At 33.6% G+C, this 13,400-nt stretch overlaps 1 non-coding gene across 1 annotated transcript; it reads right to left on the bottom strand.

Annotated features, from left to right (window-relative positions):
• Positions 1–13,014: 13,014 nt before the first annotated feature.
• LOC121225940 (small nucleolar RNA R71) lies at positions 13,015–13,121 on the bottom strand. The gene has a single exon (XR_005923843.1). It is a non-coding gene; the product is annotated as a small nucleolar RNA R71 (small nucleolar RNA).
• Positions 13,122–13,400: the final 279 nt, after the last annotated feature.

The following is a 13,400-nucleotide window of genomic DNA, read 5'->3' as shown; positions in this document are numbered from 1 at the left end:
AAATTGATTGCTAAGGTTGCATGGGTCACTCAAGTCAACTGTGAACCTACTATAGGGTCGGTAAGCATCACTTAGACCCTTAATTGTACGAATTGACTGTTTGATTTATATATGTGTTGAGCATGATGATAGTATGCTTGTATACTGAACTAGTTATATGTACTGATGTCCTGAGATAGCATGTCATGACTTGTATGTTGCATTGCATGCGATTAGGTTAATTATATTTGGAGGAAGTGTACTGAAAGACTTTAAGCCTAATTTATTTTCAGCTCAGTTGCAAACTACTGTTTTGTGCCACATGCGGTACTACTTGGAGTGTAGGGATGGATGGGTTGATTATATCCCAACATGGAGTGTAGGGTTCGATGGAGATGGTGTGTAGAGGCTGGTTGGGTAGGATTTTGCTACTGCATAACTGTTACTGCTACTAATACTATGATGGGCTAAGGCCCTACTGCATTTTTAACACTGTACTGAGATGGGCTAAGGCCCAAACTGTTACTTATACTGAAAAAGGGCTTAGGCTTAAGACTACTTTAACTGTGCACTGTGATTTGCTATTGTTTATTTTCTATGGGATTACACACTGAGTTTTCGTAAACTCACCTCTTTTGTTTACATGTGCATAGGTAATCCCCAAATCTAGATGGATCAGTGCGGTGGAGGACTCGGCGATGACCACAGTTTTGGACTTTCATGGTTTTTAACCCATATTTACGATAATTGGTTTTATTTCTATTCTATTTTTACTGGCTAAGTTTTTGGGTTGTAATTGGACTTTCGGACTTTGATTTTGGGTTTTAATTATCTTTACCTTATGGATTACAACTGCTAGTAGTAGGAAACCTTAATTTTCAAAAGAAACAAATGTTTTTCCTAAACGCACGATTATTTAATCTATTTTAAAAGCTTCCGTAAACGAATAATGTTTTGAAACTATCGATTAAATGAGCAACACAATTTTGGAACTAATAAGATATTAATATAAGAATTTCAATGGAAATGGTTTTAACGCAACAACAAGGTTTTCAAGCACCCTATCATGTGACATCGCTAGATCTGGCCATAGCATCTGGGCCGAGTTTGGGGTGTTACACTTTTTCATGTTGTTGTTGTTGTCTAACACCTCATCTCCCTTCTCTCCCAAATCAATTTTTTTCCTTTCCTTTTCTTCTTTCGTCAGCTACCCACACCCTAGTCTTTTACACCCTAATTGTCGTCAACTTCTCCTCTATTGAAGATGGTTTGTTGGTCGTTTTCTTCACCTTCTTGTTGTTACTTTTCCATTAATTTTTCAGCCTTTGTTTTTATGTTTTTACCACTCAAAAAAAGCCTTCATTGCTGCCACAAAAATTACCATTGCCGCCCCCTCTCCTCATTGTGTAAGTGATGTTTATTTTCTCCTTTTCTCTTCCTTTTTGTTGTCGTTTATTACTGATTTATTTCTAAAATTCTGATGTTATTTTGTTAAAAAACAACCTCATTTCAGCCCTATACGTACGCTAAAGACTACCCAAGGCAACCACCTAAACTATCGTCATTGGGGGTGTTTGCCATTCATTAAAACCTCTCTTGTGGCTGTCGATTTATGCCTTGAATATACTAATATGACTTGCTATTTTCAACACATTTTCCTTTATTTTTCAAGCTTTAAATAGTCACTAATCAGCCTTTTAAGCTCTTTAATGTGCCGTTGACCGTGTTCAGATGTGTGAATAAAACAAACGATTTTATAAAACAATTTTCTAAGTGCAGCTTTATTGCAAGCGTATAGGTTGGTTGTAATATTTATAACGTTACAATGGAACATCGGAGTACTTCAAGGATTGAACCTAAAGGAGATAATAGTTTAGCAATAAATAGCATACATGATAGAGACTAAGTGGCTACTAATACAATTTTATAATACGACAAATCATAACAAGGAAATTTTGCAAGAAAATTAAAAATGCTAATCTAGGGAGTAAATTGTAAAAAGTATAAAACTAAGAAATCATCCAAATAATGACTAATGGTGCTTGGTTGATTTCAATGTGGTTTATCGATTCTCGAACAAGGGACTTAAATTGCTTAAATTACTAAGAGGTTCTATTTTATCTTTCAATCATAATTTTATCGACTTAGACGAATTAGTCTGATTTATCTCTCAATCTCACTTATTAATCTGAGACTAATAAACGGGTGTGCAACAAGATTACCTTTTGGTCTCACTTGCCTAGATATTCCTTTAGGGGCATCACTTCCTAAGTTTTTAGATCTATTCGATTTAGTCCAATTTCTTACGATTTAGTCATTTGTCCAAAAATCAGCTTACCCACATCTCTATCAACCAACCCCCTTTTTGGTTTAGCTACTCATGCTGAAAATAAAGATAATGGACATGAAAATGGAAAGAAAAGAAGCCATTAAAGTAAAGCTTTAAGAAACATATAAAAGTAGTGATTTTTATGTAAGAAAACTTAAAGAACATGAAACTAAAAGCATTCAAAAAAGAAATCTAGAAAAAAAACATAAAAAGAACTTACTTTAACAAGTTTAAAGTAAAAGAAATTGAAGTACATTAAACTAAAGCTAGAAATGTCTTACAACCAAGGTAAAAGGGACTAAAAGTATAAATAAAACTAAGTTGCAGTGATAACTAATTTAAATAACACTAAGAACAACAAGAACAAGAAGTAAATGCAAAAAAAAAACTCTAAAACTAAGAAAGAATAAGAGAAAATGAAAACCCTAGAAAAAGTGCAGAAAAACTAAGAGAAAACCTAGAAAAAACTAATGTTAAAACTACGCTAATGTGTGTGTGTCTCCTCCTCAGCCAATTTTGGTTGTTTTAGGCTGAATTATGATGGATTTTCATTGCCAAAATTGCCCTACATAGGTCTTGGATGATTGGTGGACCGGACTATAACATCTCGAAGTAGGGATTAAGAGTTTGGGGCCAAGCAAGTTGGATTCGCCAAGGAGTTATGTGAATAGGAGATTGCCCAAAAATGTGACAAGCATGTATATGCCAGTAGATGGGCCAGCAGGTGTACGACCAATAAGTTTGATGAGCTAAAGTACACTAGTAAGCTTGGCAAGTAGGAGTTCGCCAGAAGGTTTGGCGAACTAGAGTACGCCAGAGGATTAAGTGAACTTAGAGCACTAGCAGGCTTGGTGAAGCAAGGATCACCAGTAGGACATGAGGACACTTAGAACCTATAACTTAAGCCTTTGTCGTTTAGGGAATTTCATATTTTGTTCTCCTAAATTTACTATCAATCATTTTGTCTTCAAGTCCTAAGAGCACAGCACTTAGAAATCAAGGTAAGGTCTTGTTCTCTAGTAATGTTCACAATAACGGAAACTAGGTTCGCTAAAAAGTCCAGCATGTGCAAACCTAGGATCTCTTATGTTTATGTATGTGCTTGAATGTGTTGTTGTAACTTCTGAATGTTTGTTAGAAACCTAGAAAAACCATCTTCAAGCAAAGTCAAAGGAGTAGTAAAACTTGTCTAAGTTTTCAAGCAAATTGGTGAGTGTTTAGGGATTGCCACTTATATGTGTACGAACCATAATGTTAATTAGGAGCTTAGGGTTTTGACCTAAGTTCTAAGAGCAAGTCTTTTCTACTACTTCTTTTTATGAAATTATTTAAATATGTGTTTTCATAAATGTGTTTTGCGAACTCTATGCTAAGTAAATGTTTTAAAATAACCTTTTAAATCTGTTGGATATAATGACATGCCATAGGATTGTGAGTACTCACCTATATGTTTTATGTTTTGGGCACTAAAGCTCTGGTACAGGCTAGAGAGATAAGGGAATGCATAGCTAAGCTCCATTCAATGGGATATATTGGTGTGTTGAAGAGTGCTTAGCCTTGTGCTACAGTTATGGGACATGTCAAGGACTCATTAAGTCATTTTTTGGTGTTGTAAAAAGATTTGATTATCCAATAGGAATGAACAAGTGAATAATATGTGTTTTTCAAGATACTGTGTTTTACTAAGTTATCCGACTGTAAGTGTTTGTGAATTAGACTTCACACAAGTATGGCGAATCCTAGTTCGCAGCTCTATAATCTTGTCTATGTTTCTTTTTAACTTATGCTTTGTGCTTACTGCGTGGTTATTGTTGTTTCATGTATATTCACTGAGTTCTCAAAGAATCACACACTCTTTTCCAAACACCGCAGATAAATAGATCGCAAGGTGAGCAACAGTGAGGCGAGTGATCCAAGCGAAGAATACATGCTAGAAAGGTAGAGCAGGAAAACTCTGGACAATAAATGCAATGTGGGATAGTTTGTTGTAAACTCGAAATTACATAAGAATTTTCTATATGTTTTTACCACCTTTTGACTTAATAAATATGTTAATATCGAGTAATTGTTATTGAATTAAGTGAATTTTACTTAAATATTAATATTGGAAATGAATTTATAAAGTATGTGAAATTATGCTTTATTACATGATTTTTATGTAAAGTTTATATTAGTTTTATGTTAATTATTAATATGCTAGTTTTCAGTGGGACCATGGAAGATGATATTAATATAAATGTTGCATTGACATGCACATACCCACTTTGTTTGGATAGCAAGACCATGTAAAACTGGGTCTTAAGGATGTTAAGTTGACCCAGTAAAAGTGTGCTACATGATGGACAAGTCTGATTATTTATTGGACTAAGAAACCATCCAACAAGGAGGAATTAAAGCCCAATTTCAGTACAAGTAAATGGCTGCCCAAAAATAAGCTTTGGGATATTTTGTTAAAGGTCCTTGCAGTTGGAAAGATGTCAGAAATCAACACACAAGTTTACCCTTTGAAACCGTCCACCTTATGGCTATTAATAGCAAGGTTTTTAATTCAAAATAAAGCAACCAACTCATCCCCTTTCCACAATTTGTGGTCTGCCAAGCATGAGAGAAGAAGGATGAATTTCAAATTCTATTTTTAGTAAACTTCACCCTTACCTTCACCTTTCAATACCACACAACTTTCACCTTTCAAGGCATCCTTCATCCCTATCATCCCTTAATCTATTCATTCATTAAGCATTCTCTCATTTTCTCTTGCATTCTTCTCCCCACGCCTAGCCACTCTATTTTCCCTTGCATTCATTATCCAACAAAAGCCTTGTCAAGACCATCCATTGGCCGGCCACCTTGAGAAACCCTAAGCAAAGGAGCAACAAAGGGATTAGAGAAACACCTCAATCAGAAAGATCCAAAAGGCTGCTGAATTAAATTAGAGTTTACTATTTCCTCTTTGTTGTTTAATTTAAACATGTTTGCTAAGTTTTTATTGATCTTGTAATCAACAATGATTACTTAATTCTATTTAGCTAGGATGATTATGTTCATTCAATAATATTTGTTTGATTCATGTTTAACGTGTTTGTGCCTCAATTTAGATAATTAAACCTGACTAAATTAGATGTTCATAATATCTTTAGTTAGCTTTATTATCTTGCATAGTTTTTAGGTTTATGTGATTAAACTGTTTCAAACTTTATTGTCCCTGTTACCTCGTATAGATACTAAGAAACCCTTAATTTAATATGATCAGTAAAATGCATATTTCACTAAGTAAAAGATCCGAGAATACTTAATTTGGTTTTCAAACTCATGAAAGATCAGGTTTCCATGAAATGTTTTCCGAACACTGTTAAGCATAATGAAAATGAATCGATTTGATTAATATAATTATTATCCTAGCCTATTCATGCTATTGGTTGTTGAAGCTGTGTTTTTGTTGCTAAAATCTATTCATACATTTAGATCATTTGCATTTAGACTTAATTGCATAGAGATCATCTTGCATCTAGCTAATTTAATTTAATCATCCACCACTCAAAATATTGTATTTTTACCACCAAATTGTTAACTTATAATTTTATAAATAATTGATTAACATACATAGTCCCTGTGGAGATGATAACTCATTTTACTTACTTATTACTTGAACGATTGTGTACACTTGCACAAAAAATACCGGTACATCTGCTTGGGCTTAGAAATATAAATTTAATGACCTCATCAAGTGATTTAGAATATAGAAAATTATTTTATGTTTCTTTGCATTTTCTTTAAAGTTAAAGTGCAAACCGTTAACGGTTAACGAAAACATCTGATATTTAAAGATTTTGTTATATACCAAGTTTGCTTTGATGTCCTCTTAATTCTTTTGTTCCTATAACTTTCTCTCACACATTTGTTTACGAACCTTGTAACATTAAGTAGTAGCATGTATAAGCCACATTGACCATCTTATCGAAGTTCGCAAAATTATTATTACATTTGTTAGTGTCAGTGTACGAACCCTAAACATAACAGACTCATCCAGTGAACCCTTAACATATTTCGACAATATTTCTTAGCAAAGGGCTCTACAAATTGAGTTCTCAGAATCTAAGTACTCAAGAGGAGTTCATGAACCTTATTTTGTTTTAAGACTTTATTGTTTTGCAAACCCTATTTGCAAAGCTAAACCTGTCTGGAAAGACTTAATAATTTACGAGTATGTAGCACTTAGCAAAGTCATTAAACGAACCCGTAGTAGACAATAGACGAACCCTTCTATGAAACTTCACTTGTTAAAGAATACGAACCTTGATTTGTTGTGAACTATGACTAAATGAAACTTGGTTAGGTGTTCTTACCTTTTATGATATTTGGCTGCATGTGAGTAACTTATGCATATTTTTCATATTTACATGGTGGTGTGATGGAGGTTAGGTTGGGGATTTAATGGAAAGTCATTGTGGTGGCTAATGTGGCGTTCTATAGCTCAAGCTCGACGATCGGACTGGGTATGGAGAGTTACAAAGACCACCTTTTTTTGTCCAATTTTGTTCCTCTGACGATGTCGATGTTGCAATACCCAGAGGAGGATATTGCGATACCCCAAGTGGTTATTGCGATACCACTGAAAGGTGTCTCCAACCTTCCACACTGTTGGAGGTATCGCAAGTCCAAGGTGTGGATATCACAATACCCTTTTCTTTGATGTCATTCTCACTTATTTTCAACCTCTAACACGTCTCTACACCACTCAATCACACGTTAGGCCCCTAATGAGACTATTGGCCAAATTGGGTCACAAAATGAGAAAAATCAAGACATTTTCACTTATTAACTAAAAATATAAAAATTACAAAAAATTATGCTAAAAATGTTATTTTGCTCGAGAATAAGTTCCTTAAGTATACCAGGAAAGCCTAATTTGTCACATCAATTTGTGGCAGATCAAATTTCCCTACACTTAACTCTTTTCTTGTCCTTAAGCAAACACACCAAACATGCAAAAGAAAAGACGACTCTTGGACTAAATCAAACAATTAAGTTACATAGAGATAAAATATCAAACTCATACAAGAACTACCTCACATACAACTTAAAAGTGATATCTAGCTATCTTGTTTATCCTAATGCAAACATAATTAGTTCACTAAGTTAAAATGTTAATAGATGTAGAGGCAATGTAAATGAACATATGTACAAGTGTTATCCATCAAAATAAATTATACGAATCGCTCATAGATATTTAAAAAGAATTGGTCATGTTTGTTCAAACAAATGTAAGCTGTTTAGAAATTCTTGTGTTGGTGACTTATTCGGGTCTCAAAAGGCTTCTAGGCTTGTAGTGTTTTGAGGTTTAAGACGGTTTAGAATTCAAACAACAAATACTCAAAACGAGTTCAAGCAGTAGAAATGGCTAAGCACACAACATTGTTCCCTACTCATCCCTAATTTATTTACAGGCTCACTTTATTATTTATCCTTCTCTCACCTACCTTATTTCTCCAAAATGTTAGAAGGTATTACGCGAGATTAGTACGTGAAAATTTTTAACTGTGAACCGAAAGATTCTCATTTTTTAGCTTAATTTTTATTTAGCTTTCTTTTTCTTTTTCTTTATTCTACACTCTTTCGTTCACTTTTACTTTTTTAACATAGTAATTCACGTAACCCTTCATTTTTTTTGCACAAAAAGTCACCATAATGTTTCTACCTATCGCTCAATGTCAATGGTCTTACGTCCATTACATAGTGCAATTAAAGAATAGGACAAAGAATGATTAAGTACTAGACTCGTTTAGGCTCAAGGATTTGATATTAAGGCTCTTAAGAAAAAGGTACTTGAGGCTTAAAGATATAAGAACTAGGGGTACATAACAACAAGTAAGCTTTTAGGCTCTAGGCTGTTTCAAACAATGCCTAAGGTCTTTCCCGAATTAATCACCTGGCAGCAATTCTTTCAAGCATACATCTACTTAAATGAAAATTAACAATTTAAATTATTTATATACAAGGATCTATATATTTTATTCATCCTATGGTACACTTTATACATTTTCATTATGTTATTGCCTCTAGTCTATTATACACATTAACTAATTGAACTAATTAGTCTACAATTAAGAATAAGAAATTATCTAGTATCATTCAAAATTTACAAGTTTGGCACTTCTATGTACTTATTTGATATGTACAACTAGTAACTTATTACCTAATTATAGTCCAAGTACCATGAAATTACACAAAATATAAACAAAAATGAAAAATCTTTTTAGGATTTTTGAAGAATTTAAAACAAAATTGGAAAATATTTTTGGAGTTTTTTTGATTTTTTTAAAAAAAGGCAAAAAGGTTAAAATAAACACGCAACTAACATAAAAGTGAGAAAAATAAAACACATAATACTATGTGCACCCCCCACACACACTTAGACTACACATTGTCCCCAATGTGTCCCAATAAAAAGATAGAAGGTTATCAGACTTCCCTACAATAGAGCATTAGACTAGCTAGGTGGTCCACCTCCTCGTTGAAGCTTGCAATGTTGTGTAGTCTTTTGGGATAATTTGTTTCACATAATACAAACACACACAAAAAAAAAACAACCAAACACAATATGAAAAATCAAATAACAGTAAACAAATCCAAAAGTATTTAATAGTTTAAATGTTGCATAAAAATGAAAATAAATGAAAAAGCATGTAATTAATCGGAGTCAACCTCGGGACCCTCGCTCAGTCCTGCAATTCCTTTTCCCTTACCCCTCTCAGGCATCCTTGCAGAAGACATCACAGGTCAATTACTTGGCTCATGGATGACAAGTCCCCCCATGGGTTGCCGCACAGACGTCAAAGCTCCCTTGAAGTTGCCGTGATAGGATGTGAAATCGTCATCCTTCGTTGCCTCATCATCCTCTTCTTTTTTTATTTCCTCTTCATGATCCTCCCCGACTATCTAATGAATCACTTGATCATTCAGACCATTGTTGTAACCTCCCAAACTGACCTAGATGTTATAGCTAGATTAAGAAGGCTACATTAGCCACCGAAATGGCTAAGCTAACTTACGTTACTTTTGAAGACCTTAAGTAAACTCATTTTAGAGAAAATCGTAGTTGTACTTTGAGTTAGGTTAAAAGCATTCATTCATTAGGTCGTGCATGCTTAGGATTCATTTTATTGTTGATAATGTTGTTTTAGAAAAACAGTTTGCTTGTCGCTCTTCTTTAAAAAAAAACTCGATGTTAAACTACAGCGGAAAAACCATTTTTCAAGTCATTTCGGAATCTTAGTTGCCTTATCAATTTGTTTTTCAAAAATGATTCCTTTGCAATGTAGTGGAAACTAGGGAACAATATCAAATTTTACTTAAGCCCGATATCATGCATTATTCAGTTATTATGCTTGAGTAATCCATGCATGCAAAAATCCCAAAAAGAAATGTTACCAAGCCACAAACCAGAAATAATTAAAAATTTCAAGCCATAACTAATAAAGACTTAATAATACTTAATTAAATAATAATAATTTGAGGTCCAAGTTGATTCTATGAATGCCGAGCCCGATCCTAATTTTGAGGTTTACCTGAAAAGTTAAACACTATTGGGGGTGAGCTTATGAAAAGCTCAGTGTGAGTTGAATAATTATTTAAACGGGAAAAAACATCAAATATAGTGAAACATATTAGCATCAACAAAAGAAAATAGAACCTCATAGGAATTTCATGTCATTACTTTGCCATTATCAAATTGTTGTCAAACGGTGTATGAGCATTGGTCATCATTCATTCGAGTAACAATCATTAATTTTGATACCATTCAATACAAAAAAATAAAATGCGTAGCATAAATCAATAACATTCGAATATACCGTGCACATGATGCAATGCAAAAAGGTTCCTACCCATACCATCCACTACACACCACGAGTTTCCCAGAACCTGTCTGCCAAACTCCAAAACATTATGAGCATAGCTCAATGTGGTAAAACCATCGAATAATTAATAATGTAAAAAATATTTTGGATATCAAATAGTGCGATACAATTTCCAATAACATATACTAAGCGATCAAATCGCCAATCCCCTAGGTAATCTAAGTGCAGTGCACTGACTACGAATAATGCGAACTTAATATGCCACTGGTACGCCACAGAACTCCTCTGTAAACCACAAAATCCCAACCCAATGCATATGCAATATGTCACACAATCTCATACATAATCATATCTCAATACTTTTCACATTCATTTGACATGCTCAGCATGTCGTAAACTGAAAAGCATATAGGATTTTTCCTATATAATTCATTAACATTTTACTTAAATTTGTTGTTAAAACCAAGTAATTGTTTAATAAATTAATGAAATCTGTGAAAATATGAAATTAGGACATATAAATTATTAAAATGTGATTTTATACTTTATTATATAGTTTCCATGCATAAAATGGCTTATTTTATATTAATTTGAGCATATTATATTTTTAAGCTATAAAGTGGGCCATGCATGTTTAAATTAAATAATAAAATATAAAGTTACATTTAATAATTCATTTGTAATATTTCATTAATAAATTGGGTTTTAATTAATTAAGTAAATTGATTAATTAAAGTGGATAAATTATATTATTTGGTCCTCTAAACTATCTACTATTTTTGGACAGGTCTAAGAGTTTTCTTCTAATTGCGAAACCATCCAAATTGGGGACCAAGTCAACCCAATATTCGGCTGCACATGGATGTCATAAACCATTTTTGGTTTAATTATACAAAGTCCTTGAAGAGTTAAAGAAATTGGAGATTTTCCCGAAGATTTGCTGATGACCGAGTCTAAGTCCTGAGTTGTTGTGGCACTCAAACTGACCAAAAATCAAGGAAAAATCAGCCACCTTTCCTCAGTTCATGGTCAGCCACTCTTGGAGGAAGTTTCAAAGGATGGAAACTCCTATTTTTAGCAAACTAGCTCCCTTGCCTCACCTATAAATAAGAGCTCATTTCTCATTTTTTCAATCATCCTTCATCCCATCATCTCTCACACATTTATCATTCTCTCAACTCTTTTAGCTATCTTTCCCTTTTATCATCCTTGCATAATGATTTTAGCAATTAAGCCTCTTAAAGAACCCTTGGTCGGCCACCTTGGAGAGCCATCAGTAAAGGAGCAACGCAAAGAAGCGAAAGAGCCTCGTCAGTTAGAGTCTTGGGTGACAGCCACCGTGAATTGGGTGTAATCTTTCCTTTCTTTAACTTTAATTTAAAGATGTTTGCTATGTGTTCTTTGTTCTTGTTTACAAAAATGATAGCTTAATTTTATTTAAGCTTGGATGATTATTTTGATTAAATAATATTTATTTGATTCATGCTTATAATGTTTCTGCCTTAATCGATCATGTTTTCAATTAAAATCAAGTCTGTATTTCGTTCGTACGTGATTGAAATGCACCTGAATTAGTTGAGCGATCCTGACCAGATGACGGCTAATGGACGCATAATTGAAATGTGCATGCTCAATTTAGATCCTAACCCGATTGAATTGTAGGTTGCATAACAACTCTAACCAAGCTCTGTTATCTACATAGTTTTTAGATTTGTGTGATTAAATTGTTTCAAACCTAACACGTCCCTGTTACCTCACAAGAATACTAAGAAACCTTTAGTAAATAAGGATCAGTAAAATGCGTATTTACTAAGTAAAGGATTTTGAAATGACCTAATGTGGTTTCCAAAGTCATGAAAGATCGAGTTGCCATGAAATATTTTTCCGAATGTTATTAAGCATGTTGATAATAAATAGGGTTTAATTGAAGTTATTATCCTAGTTTATTTATGTTATAATTGTTGAAATTGTGTTTAATTTTACTAAAACCTATTTCATTCATATAGTTTGCATACTTAGGATAATTTGCATTAAGGATCATTGTATTTAGTTTAACATATTTTAATCACCACCTCTCAACTATATTGTGTTTTTATTTATCAAATTTTTAATATAATTTTACAAATTAAGTGACTTAGCACAAATACAATCCCTGTGGAGACGATAACTCGATACTTACTTATTACTTGATAATGACTGTGTACACTTACACAAACCCTAGCGTTATAAGTTTTTAGTGCCGTTGCCGGGGATTTTCAACTATTTCCATAGACATTTTTTTTCGTGAAATTATTTATTTTCAATTTGATTTATTTCTAACATTACTAACTTATTCTTTTTAATTTTTGTGATTTTCTTTTTAGGTGTTTATGAGCATAGATCGAATTATTGATTTACTCCCTGTAGACCCTAAAATTGAGAAAACTTTTAGACAAAGAAGACGTGAACGAATAGCTCAAAGACAAGTCGAGATGGACCTTGGAAATCAAAATCAAGTCCAAGGTAATGGAGCCAATAATGTACAAATTCTTATCCTCATTGCTGATGATAGGGATCGATGCATCAGACAATATGCTGTGCCACTTTCAGTGAGTTAAACCCAGGAATTAGAAGGCCAGATATTGAGGCAACCCAGTTTGAATTGAAACCAGTGATGTTTCAAATGCTACAAACGGTGGGCCAATTTAGTGGTATGCCCACGGAAGATCCACATCTCCACCTTCGATTGTTTATGAAGGTAAGTGATTCATTCAAGATAGTTGGTGTGACTAAAGACGCACTGAGGTTGAATTTGTTTCCGTACTCATTGAGAGATTTTTTGTTAAGTATTTCCCACTTAGCAAAAACACTAAGTAAAGGAACGAGATCACAATTTTCTAACAATTGGATGACGAGTCTTTGTGTGAGACTTGGGAGCGATTTAAGAAGTTACTTCGTAAGTGTCCTTATCATGGGATTCCTCATTGCATCCAGTTGGAGACATTCTATAATGGTCTCAATGCACATACAAGATTGATGGTGGATGCTTCCCTGAATGGTGCAATTTTGTCTAAGTCTTATAATGAGGCTTATGAGATCATCGAGAGGATCGCGAGTAATAACTATCAATGGCCAACAAATTGAACAACTTTAATAAGACACATAGTCGGAGTTCATGAAGTTGACTCCCTCACTTCGTTATCAGCTCATGTATCGTCTATTTCCTCAATGATAAAATAGTTAACCACTAATAATAC

The sequence above is a fragment of the Gossypium hirsutum genome, chromosome D13 (genome assembly GCF_007990345.1).
Source record: "Gossypium hirsutum isolate 1008001.06 chromosome D13, Gossypium_hirsutum_v2.1, whole genome shotgun sequence".
Taxonomy (NCBI): domain Eukaryota; kingdom Viridiplantae; phylum Streptophyta; class Magnoliopsida; order Malvales; family Malvaceae; genus Gossypium; species Gossypium hirsutum.
Note: the sequence above shows the minus strand (reverse complement) of the source record. Positions and strands in the feature narration are given on the sequence as shown.